Source organism: Gorilla gorilla, chromosome 19, assembly GCF_029281585.2.
Source record: "Gorilla gorilla gorilla isolate KB3781 chromosome 19, NHGRI_mGorGor1-v2.1_pri, whole genome shotgun sequence".
In the NCBI taxonomy this organism is placed as follows: Eukaryota; Metazoa; Chordata; class Mammalia; order Primates; family Hominidae; genus Gorilla; species Gorilla gorilla.
Window position 1 is genome coordinate 79635349 of NC_073243.2, and position 11341 is coordinate 79646689.

The following is an 11341-nucleotide window of genomic DNA, read 5'->3' on the forward strand; positions in this document are numbered from 1 at the left end:
GCCTGTTACCGTCCTCTCTGGACGCTTTTATTGTGACCATGGCGATCCCCAGCCCAGCTGTACCATTCGAGCCCCTACTCCTGCCTTGCTCTAGGGAAGTAAAATAACGTAAACACGTAAGAACAATGCGAAAGCGTTTTCTTCCCTAGGCTGCAGATTGTCTTCTTCACCGCCCCTGCTTAGCTAGCTAGCTAGCTGGGAATTTAATCCAGAAACGGCTTGTGATCCCTCCTAGATGCACTCGTTTTGAGTTACAAACTCTGTGGATTACATGTCTTTTTAAAAAAGTTTAGACTACACTAGGAAAATTATTTTAGTATCAGAAGAACATCAGGGGTGTAGTACTCATCAGAGCTAAATGAGAGCCCTTTAAAAATGTTAGTTTGTCTTCTGACATTTCTACAGAAAGCTGCAATTTCAGGTTTTCAGCCTAATAGGTGATATTTAAGAAAAAAAAAAGCAATCGCAAATAGCCTCACTGCTTTTACAAATCATTTTTTCTCTTCTAGGTATAGCCTGTCAGGTGGCCTAATGTAATTTTTGACATCTCTAGGAATTTTAATAGAACCAGAAATGGGTGCCAGAGATATGCCTGCACTAATCTTAAGTGGGGATTTATGTATTTCTCAAGCAAGTGATTAAAGCAAAACTAGGCACGATTGAAATCGATCTTTTAGGCAAGAAAGTCATGATGAGTTTTAGAATTATTTTAGGACTCTGTGGCTTTCTCTTCATAGAAATAGAAAAAAAAATTGTATAAAACCACAAAAGGTCCTGAATAGCGAAAGCAACACTGAACAAAAAGAACAAAGCAGGAAGCAACACACTACCAGAATTCAAATTATACTACCAAGGTGTAGTAACCAAAACAGCATTCTATTGGCATAAAACAGACACAAAGACCAATGGAACAGAATAAAGAACCCCAAAATAAATCCATATATTTACAGCCAGCTGATTATCAATAAAAACACCAAGAACATACATTAAGGACATTCTATTCAATAAGTAGTGCTGGAAAAACTGGAAATCCATATGCAGAAGAATGAAACTAGACCCCTATCCCTCACCATACACAAAAATCAACTCAGAATGGATTAAAAAACTTAGACATACAACCCAAAACTATAAAACTACTATAAGAAAACAGATAAAACACTTCAGGACATTGACCTAGGCACAGATTTTATGACTAAGACTTCAAAAGCATAGGCAACAAAAACAAAAAATAGGCAAATGGTACTATATTAAACTAAAAATCTTCTGCACAACAGAGGAAACAACAGAATAAAGAAACAACTTATTGAATAGAAGAAAATATTTTGCAAATTATTCATCCAACAAGTGACTAATATGCAGACTATACAAGAAACTCAAACAACTCAACAGCAAAAAATGAAATAATCTCATTAAAAAGTGGGCACAGGATCTGAACAGACATTTCTCAAAAGGCATACAAATGGCCAACAGGTATATGAAAAAATGCTCAACATCACTAATCATCAGGGAAATGCAAATCAAAACCACAATGAGATATCATCTTACTTCAGTTAGACTGGCTATTATCAAAAAGACAAAAAATAACAATTGCTGGCAAAGACGCAGAGAAGAGGAACTTATATATACTGTTGGTGGGAATGTAAATTAGTTTAGCCATTATGGAAAACAGTATGGAGGTTTGTGAGAAAACTAAAAATAGAACTTCTATATGATCCAGCAGTCCCACTACTGGATATATGTCCAAAAGTATCGGGGGAACCCGCCCCCAATATTTCAACATAGGTTCTTTCTATTTTCCCTAAGTGTCGGCCAGTCTGAGAAATAAAGGGAAAGAGTACAAAGAGAAGAATTTTACAGCTGGGCCACCAGGGGTGACATCACATATCGGTAGGTCCGTGATGCCCACCTGAGCCGCAAAACCAGCAAGTTTTTATTAAGGATTTCAAAAGGGGAGGGGGTTTAAGAACAGGGAGTAGGTCACAAAGATCACATGCTTCAAAGGGCAAACAAGAAGAACAAAGATCACATGCTTCTGAGGCCAATAAAGATCACAAGGCGAAGGGCAAAGCAAAGATCACAAGGCAAAAGGCAAAATCAAAAACTCCTGATAAGGGTCTATGTTCAGCTGTGCACATATTGTCTTGATAAACATCTTAAGAGAAATCAGTATGTCAGAGGAACACCTGTACCCACATGTTTATTGCAGCACTATTCACAATAGCCAAAATATGGAATCAACTTGAGTGTCCATTACTGGATGAATGGACAAAGAGAATGTGTACATATACACAATAAAATACTGTTTGGTCATAAAAAAAGGATGAAATCCTGTCATCTGCAGCAACATGGATGGAACTCGAGGTCATTATGTCAAGTGAAATAAACTAGACACAGAAAGAAAAGTATCACACGTTCTCACTCAGATGTGGGAGCTAAAAATTGAATCTCATAAAGAGTAGAATGATGGGGGGGGGCAGAGATGAAGAGAGATTGGATAATGGGTATGAACATGTAGTTAGATAGAAGGAATAAATAATAGCTAAATAATAGTATTTGATGGCACAGTTGGGTGACTATAGTTAACAACAGTATATGGTATATTTCAAAATAGTGGCCAGATGCAGTGGCTCACACCTGTGATCCCAGCATTTTGGGGGGTTGATGCAGCAGGATCACTTGAGGCCAGAAGTTCGAAACCAGCCTGGGCAACATAGTGAGACCCCATCTCTACAAAAAACTTGAAAAATTGGTGAAACCCCGTCTTTACTGAAAATACGAAAATTAGCTGGGCATGGTGGTGCGCGTCTGTAATCCCAGCTACCAGGGAGGCTGAGACAGGAGAATCACTTGAACCAGGGAGGCGGAGGTTGCAGTGAGCTGAGACCGCGCCACTGCACTCCAGCCTGGGCGACAGAGCAAGACTCTGTCTTGGAAAAAAAAAAATCTTGAAAAGTTATCTGGATGTGGTGTACACCTATAAACCTACTAACTCATGAGGCTGAGGTCTGAGGATCACTTGGGCCCATGAGTTTGAGGCTTCAGTGAGCTATAATCACACCACTGCATTCCAGCTTGGGAGACAGAGTGAGATCCTATTCCAAAAAGAAAAGAAAACAAAACAAGAAAACAAAACAAAACAAAAAAACAAAAACAAACAAAAAGCTAGAAGAGAAGATTTGAAATGTTTCCAACACAAAACAATGATAAATGTTCTGGGTGATGAATATCCTAAAAACCCTGATTTGATCATTACACATTGTATGCATGTATCAAAATATCACATGTACTCCATAAATATGTATGAATATTATGTATTAATAATAAATCAATAAAAATTTATATGTTGAATCCCTAGCCGTCAATACCTCAGAATGTGACTGTATTTAGAGATAGGGCCAAAATGAAGTCATATGGGTGGGCCCTCATCCAATATGACTAATATTCAATCCTAGTATCTGTAGAAGAGGAGATTAGGACCAAAAAATCACAGACCTAAGAGAACCATGTGAGGACACAGTGAGATCAAGTGAGGACACTTGCTGTCTTCAAGCCAAGGAGAGAGGCTTCAGAAGAAATCAAACCTGCCAACATCTTGATCTTTTATCCTCCAGAACTGTGATAAATTAAACTTCTATTGTTTAAGCCAACCAGTCTGTGGTATTTCATTGCGGCAGCCTTAGTAAACGAATACACCCTCTGCCCCAAATTACAGATGAAGTCTCTAACGAGGTTCTTAGGTCACCTAATAGACTTCATTTTATATCTCAGAGAATTGCTTTAGCTATGGAACCATGCTTCTTAGATTCCGGGTTTATTTACCATAAATAATCCTTTGGCCAGGGATATCTTGTTAAGTGCATTCAGTCTTTCAATTCTCTTCCTCCTAGACAATATCATGCATCTATTTACACAAAATCCAGTTAATATGGAGATTCACTTGCCTTTTTCTTTCTCTTTCAGGGCATCCCTGTAGTAAGGGGGTAAATGCATCATAATGCAAGCTGCTTTTAAACTCCTTCCATAGCTAAAGTCTTCCTTAACTTTCACCTGTAGTTAGATTTCTTTGCCTCCCCCACCGCAGCATTCAAGAGGTAAACACAGCCAGGTGCGGTGGCTCATGCCTGTAATCCCAGCACTTTGGATGGCCGAGGTGGGTGGATCACTTAAGGTCAGGAGTTTGAGACCAGTCTGGCCAACATGGTGAAACCCCATCTCTACGAAAAATACAAAAATTAGCTGGGCATGGTGGCCCCTGTAATCTACTCCAGAGGCTGAGGCAGGAGAATTGCTTGAAACCAGGAGGTGGAGGTTCCAGTGAGATGAGATCATGCCACTGCACTCCAGCCTGGGTGACAGAGTGAGACTCAGTTTAAAAAACAAAAAAAAAAAGGAGACAAACACTCCCATGATTTTGGTGTGTGTCCTACAGTCCATTATATCTATCTGCAGACATAGCTGTACTGTTTATATACTATGTTTTGTTTTGTCAAAATGTTATTTTGGTTTTTATTTGATAAAGTATATTATATTGCATTTATTTTTCTAAACTATCTTACCACTCAATTTTATGTTAACTGGCTTCCCATTTCTACTACTTCCTCTTAGATCCATCAGGATTCTTGGCATAAATACAAAAAAAAAGTTCACTGGAAGGATACCAAGTAGCTCATAGAATTGCTGGGAAAGCCAGAATGCAGGCAATTGGCAGGGCACAGAATAGTCTGGGCTGCTAGAGTCACATTCAAGGTTGCAGCATGAATGTCTGGTTAGGATGGAGAGTCTGCACAAAGGCTCCACTCACCCCTGCCCTGCTGAACTCCTGCCAGCTGTGCAGGATTGGCACCAGCCTAAATCTGACCCAAATGGGCAGAGGGACTAACTTGAAGGGCCTCCCACTGACAATTAAGATGGAGCCCGTTAAACTAGAATAATGACTGTGGTGGATTAAAACACATCAAATACTATGAACATTCATGAGTTCACAATAATGGTTTTTAAAGCCTTCATTAATCCCTGCTGGAGGTTGTTAGGGCACCAACTTTTTATTGTAAAAGTTGAATATTTATCTTGCCCTCCATATGAATGGTATTTCAGGATAACCAAATAGCTAATGAAAGAATATCTGTCTTTAAAACTTTCACTATTTTGCAACCCCAAATGAAATAGCAGATTTCAGCTATAATCCTAAGTGGCTGCTGAAAACATTAGGCAAAAAGCTAAAGGGGGAAATGTCTTAGTCTCTTCAGCTGCTATAACAAATCACCATAGACTGGGTGACTTAAACAGACATTGATTTCTCACAGTTCTGGAGGCTGGAAAGTCCAAAATCGAGGTGCTGGCAGAGTCAGCTCTTGGTGAAGGCACTCTTTGTGGCTTCTCGTTATGTTCTCACAAGGTAGAGAGAGTGGGAGGGAGAGAAAGAGAGAGGTAAGCTCTCTCTCATGTCCCATGAGGACACTAATCCCATCATGAGGACCCCACCCTCCTGACCTAATCACATCCTGTATTAGTTCGTTCTCACACTGCTATGAAGAAATACCTGAGACTGGGTGATTCATAAAGGAAAGAGGTTTGACTCACAGTTCAGCATGGCTGGGGAGGCTTCAAGAAACTATCATGGCCCAAGGTGAAAGGGAATCAAGGCACTTTCTTCACAAGGCAGCAGGAAGGAGAAAAGCTAGCAGGGGATATGCCAGGTGCTTATAAAACCATCCGATCTTGTCAGAACTCTCTCACTATCATGAGAACAGCATGGGGAAAACTGCCCCTGTGATCCAATTACTTCCCACTGGGTCCCTCCCACAAAACATGCAGATTATGGGAACTACGATTCAAGATGAGATTTTTTGGGTGGGGACACAGCCAAACCATATTACCTCCCAAAGGCCCCATCACCAAATACCATCACACTGGGGATTAGGGTTTCAATATGTGAATTTTGGGGAGATACAAACATTCAGTCCATAGCAGGGACCTTATAATGTATAAATCTGGCTTTGACATCCTGAATCCACTGATAACTTTAATATCAATATAATAGGGCACTATGTACCTCCCTGTATGATGCAATGGACAGAACCACCTATGAGGTTTTTCTGCAAAAATCTGAAGCCTAAATTTAATCAAGCATCTTATTTATCTACTTATAGGAAATATAGAGGATAGAGGATAAACCAAAGGATATAACTGGCAAAATCCACAATGTTAGAAAGTAAATGATAAATAAGCAAGAAATTATTGCCCATTTAAAAAGACTTAAATACATCAATCGAATGTAATATACAAATATTGTTTGAAATCCTGATTTAACCAAACATACAGTAGGAAGGTATTTGTAAGACAATTGGGATATTGTTAAACACTGACTGGATACTTGATAATATTAAGAATTTTTTTCCTTTTGAGATTATCATTTTTCTTTTTGTGATTATCATCTTGTTTTCTTCTTTTTCTTTTTAAATAGAGCCAGTCTCAAATTCCTAGGCTCAAGCGATCCACCTGTCTTAGCCTCCCAAAATGCTGGGATGACAGGCATGAGTCACCTCGCCCAGCCCATGTTTTCTTTTTATGGTTATATTTTTTTAAACTAATCTCTCTGAGATACATGCTGAAGTGTTATAGGCCTTGAAAGTTAATCAAGGAACTTATAATTTCTGACCAACTGGATTTAAGAATTGCTATTAATCTTTGGCCTTTGTCACTCTCATTCCCTTCTTTTTTGAATAGAAACTTTTATACCTGTTATATGTATTTTCCTGTCCTACTATTTTATTAGATGTGGGGGGCCAATAACTTTTCTTTTTGGTTTCATAGGTTAGCAGATCAAAAGGAACTGTACTCAAGGAGCTGGACTGAAGAATTACTTCCAAAAAGCCTCACCCATATCTGGACATGATGCAGAAGATGAAATTCTAGACTTTGAGATGATGCTATGATGATGATGTGAGATCTCTGAGGACCTTGCAAGAAAATGACTGTATTTTGCATGTGGGAATTATTTGAGTCATTAGGGGCTGGAGGGCAATCTAAGGTTAACTTTAAGATGGCCCAATTGATCCCCTCCTCCTGGAATTCATGCCCTTGTGAAACCCCCTCCTTTTGAGTTTGGGCTGGCCTGGTGACTTGCTTCCAACCAACAGAATACCACAAGGTGATGGGATGTCACTTCCATGATTAAGTTCTAAGCTGTTGTGGCTTTTATCTTGCTAGCAGACTTTCTGCATCATATTCTCAGTTTCCATGCTTTGATGAAGTTAGCAGTTCATTGGACAAGCCCATATCATAATGAGCTGAGGGTGGCTTCCAGACAACAGCTAGCAAAGAACTGAGGCCCTCAACCCAACACCCTCAACAAATGGAGTTTTGCCAGCAACCCTAGGGAGCATGGAAGTAGAGCCTTCTCTAGTTGAGCTTTCAGATGACCCAGCCCTCGTAGATGACGGTAGACCTGTGAGAGCTTCTGAAGCAAAGAATCTTCCTGAGCCATGCCTGGAATCTTGACTCACACAAACCATAAAATAACGAATGTGTGCTATTTTAAGCTGTTAGTTTGTGGTCGTTATGTATCACTAAATAATTAAAACATGCAGTAACTAATTTCTCATTTAACAATTATTTGAGGTACATGCTAGCAGACAACCCAATTTTACAAGTGAGGAAACTCAGGCACAGACATTGAGTAACTTGCCCGAAGTAACTCATTTATGCCAAGAGGGGAGAGACTTCTTTCTTATTCCACAATATTGCTGTGACACTAAAGAGTCAAAATGAGTGACAGTGGGTGTGTTTTGTGGGGTTTCTGCAGGCGAAATAAGCGTAGAGAGTATTTTTAAGGCATTCTGCAAAGCATGGTGTTGCTATGTCCATTCCACTGGATTAGCACTTACCATCCAAACAGAGATTGTGCCTCCTTACCTTGCACTGTCCAATAAACATTTGGAGAAGAAATTGTGTGGGGGTGGTGGGGAGAGGGTGGGATGTATGTTCAGCATTAGCTAGCTGTGAAAGTTGCAGATACCAGGATGAAATCACTTTCATCAGACCCAGACAAAATAGAGCTGGTAAAGCCCGAAAAAGAGGATGCTCGTGCTTATATGTCTGAGATAAGAAGAACTGTTTCCAAGAACTTTCTAAAAACCCTTTGGTTTATGACTAGACATTCTCCAGGACTGCAATAATTCAGATATGATGTTCTCAAGAACACTTGCCCACTAACAGCGTCTCCATCCATAAACTGCTAACAACTCTGGCTTTCAACCTCTAGAACCAATGACCTCTGTTTCTAAGCAGCTTAGGTAAACCTTTTTTGCTAACAAAAGTTCCCCTTCCCCTTACCTCACCAAATGTACTCATGGTTTGCCATTCCATGCATTCAGATTATAATACTTATTTCTATTACCAAGTAAACCCAACATATTTAATTTTTTTCTAGTATCTTTTTTTGTAAGGTTGACATAATCAATGCTTGTCTTCCAAAGAAAAAAAATGAGAGCACCTCAAAGCCTCCCATTTTCAGCAGATTGATTTTCCTAAAACTTAGCCCTGGTTACATCAAAATATTGATCACAATTTAACAGTGATTCTTTAGCTGCTAATTTAAGTACAGGTCTCACCTTGGCATTGAAAGCCTATGGCATTCCTTCTGTCTCCCTTTCTAGCCGTACCTGCTTTAACGCTGCATCAACAATTCATTCCAGGCTAACTGCACACTATGCTGTTGCATACAAACAGCTTGCAATTTCCCTGCCTCTTTTTTTTTCCAAACTATTTTTCATTGCATAGAACACTTTGTCTCCCATCCTCATGAATCACAATCCTACCTATCTGCAGCATTTCTAGCATTCTCAAATATTGCTAGTAGAAGTGCAGATTTCTTGGAGGACAATTTGACAATATTTATTGGCAATGTTGAACCTTACCTGAGCCCCGTGTTCTTGGAAAGGCACTTTAAAAATCCTCCTTCCCTTTTGTTCTGGGAAATGGCTTGCTGCAAAGAATCATGCTTTCTCTTATGACTTAAAACTTTCTTGTTTACATAGAACATGACCAGGCACAGACCCTCTAAATTCCCACTTTTTTTGTCTTATAAATAGCTGAAGTGTTTGTTGAACTGTTCAATCTGGGCAAAATGTGAACTAACTTGACTTGACCAAAGTTTAGTAAGGCTTTTCCGCTTTGCCCAGGCACCTAAACTTTGGCCCACTTTGGGCACTGGAACATGGAGCCATGTTAAAGTTAGAGGCCCCTCCTTCGGGGAACTGGCTGAACTCAGGAAAAAGTGTTCCCTAGTCAATGTCCCATCATACCTGTCACCCATCCCATCCCCTGCACCCAGTTCTTGTTTACTTCTTTCCATAAAAGAAAGCCTATTTGTGTTTGTCCTCTGAGCTACAGATCTCATAGATCTCAGAGCCTTTTCCCTATTGTCGTAGTCACCTTCCCCTTATGGCAATAATCCTTTTGAATAAAGTCCCTCCTTACATAAGTTTAAGCTATTTTTTTTTTAAAAATGTGACATTATTAACAGCTTTTAAAATGTCTAGGCTTTTTTACCAAATAATCTCACTTCTGGAAATTTAATCAAAGGAAATAATTATATGCACACATAGTTTATTTTTTAAAAAAGAGAATGCTCATGACATATTATTTGTAATCAAAAAAATATAATATTTTCCAAAACAGGAAAGTTAAATAAATTATGCAGTAATTAAAACTATGTTTTCAAATTGTCCTTAGTAGCATTTGAGAGTGTTCTTAATATGTTTAGTCCAACCCATTAGAGCAAGATACAAAAATATAGAAAAAGCTAATTTCAAATTATTTTATTACTATATTTAAAAATAAAAGCCATAAATACATGCAGGAAAAGACTGAAATAAACATTTTAAAATAGTAATATTATTTAATATTTGATGGGATGATTAATTTTATACTAAATATTTTGGGGAATTTTATAAATTTTCTATAGTGAGTTTTTTAAATAAAATATATATATATATATATATATATATATAACACTTCAAACATACCAAAGCAAAAAATTGTCTCTGGCCATCAAATATTATCTTTTCCACAAGCTTTTCTTATGGTCTCAGCTAGATACTGTTTCTCTCTCCTGTGAATTCCTAGCCCTTTGCCTTCTATGGCCGTAAAAACATTCTACTTTATGTTTTGTTGTTCATGTACTTATTTCCCTCTAGCCTATTGTCCTCTACTAGGTTGAAAAATTAGGGAAGGTAAGAATTGTACTTTAAATGCCATAGGAGTGCCTGGAATAGCACAGTATCTTGCATAAAGTAAATGTTTATGAATTCCAGCCACATTGTTTGGAGTTTACATTTGCGTATTCCATCCTCTGAATTATTTTTTACATTTTAATTTTGACCTCAGCTTTTATTCATGATACAATCAATAAAATTCCTTCAATATAATCTCTTTGTTGTCCAAGGGTCAAATATAATGTTTTCTACACTGGAAAATTACCAAAGCGGATCATTATGTGAAACAGTTCTACACCATATTATATCCCTGAAGCAAGCAGAAACTCAAGTGCTTCGTTTGCAGAGTTGTTTTAAGATTTAGAATTTGCGGCTGGGTGCGGTGGCTCACGCCTGTAATCCCAGCACTTTGGAAGACCGAGGCAGGCAGATCACCTGAGGTCAGGAGTTCCAGACTGGCCTGGTCAACATGGTGAAACCCCATCTCTATTAAAAACATTAAAAATTAGCTGGTCCTGGTGGTGGGCGCCTGTAGTCCCAGCTACTCAGGAGGCTGAGGTAGGAGAGTCACTTGAACCCAGGAGGCGGAGGCTGCGGTGAGCTGAGATCATGCCACTGCACTCCAGCCTGGGCAGCAGAGTGAAACTGTCTCAAAAAAAAAAAAAAAGATTTAGAATTTGCAAGTTTGTTTATTAGATGGTACATGTAAATTTCCTATGACACCTACCTACTGTTTCCTTTTTAGCATCTCAGTTTTGGGACACTTGTGAAATTAGTCTTCCAAGTATATTTCTGGTCATGGGTAAATTGTGAAGGCATTGGAAATTATCTGCACCTTTTCCCATCTCTGTTGTGAATCAATTTCCCACACACCTGGGACTTGTTGCCTACAACCAAACCTTGTGTGTCACTAAGGTGAAAACTTAGAATTTAAGCATGAACATTACAAAGACTTCAGGTATGTGATAAAAAACCTCTTTCCTTACAGGTATTCAGATTGTATTTGTGAGCCCTCTAAACATCAATGTCTTAAAGGGTTGACATTATAACAATGGAATAACTGAAAAGCAAAGTTTCTGGAGTCATATGACCCTGCTGTGTGCCCAAGTCACCTATTCACATGG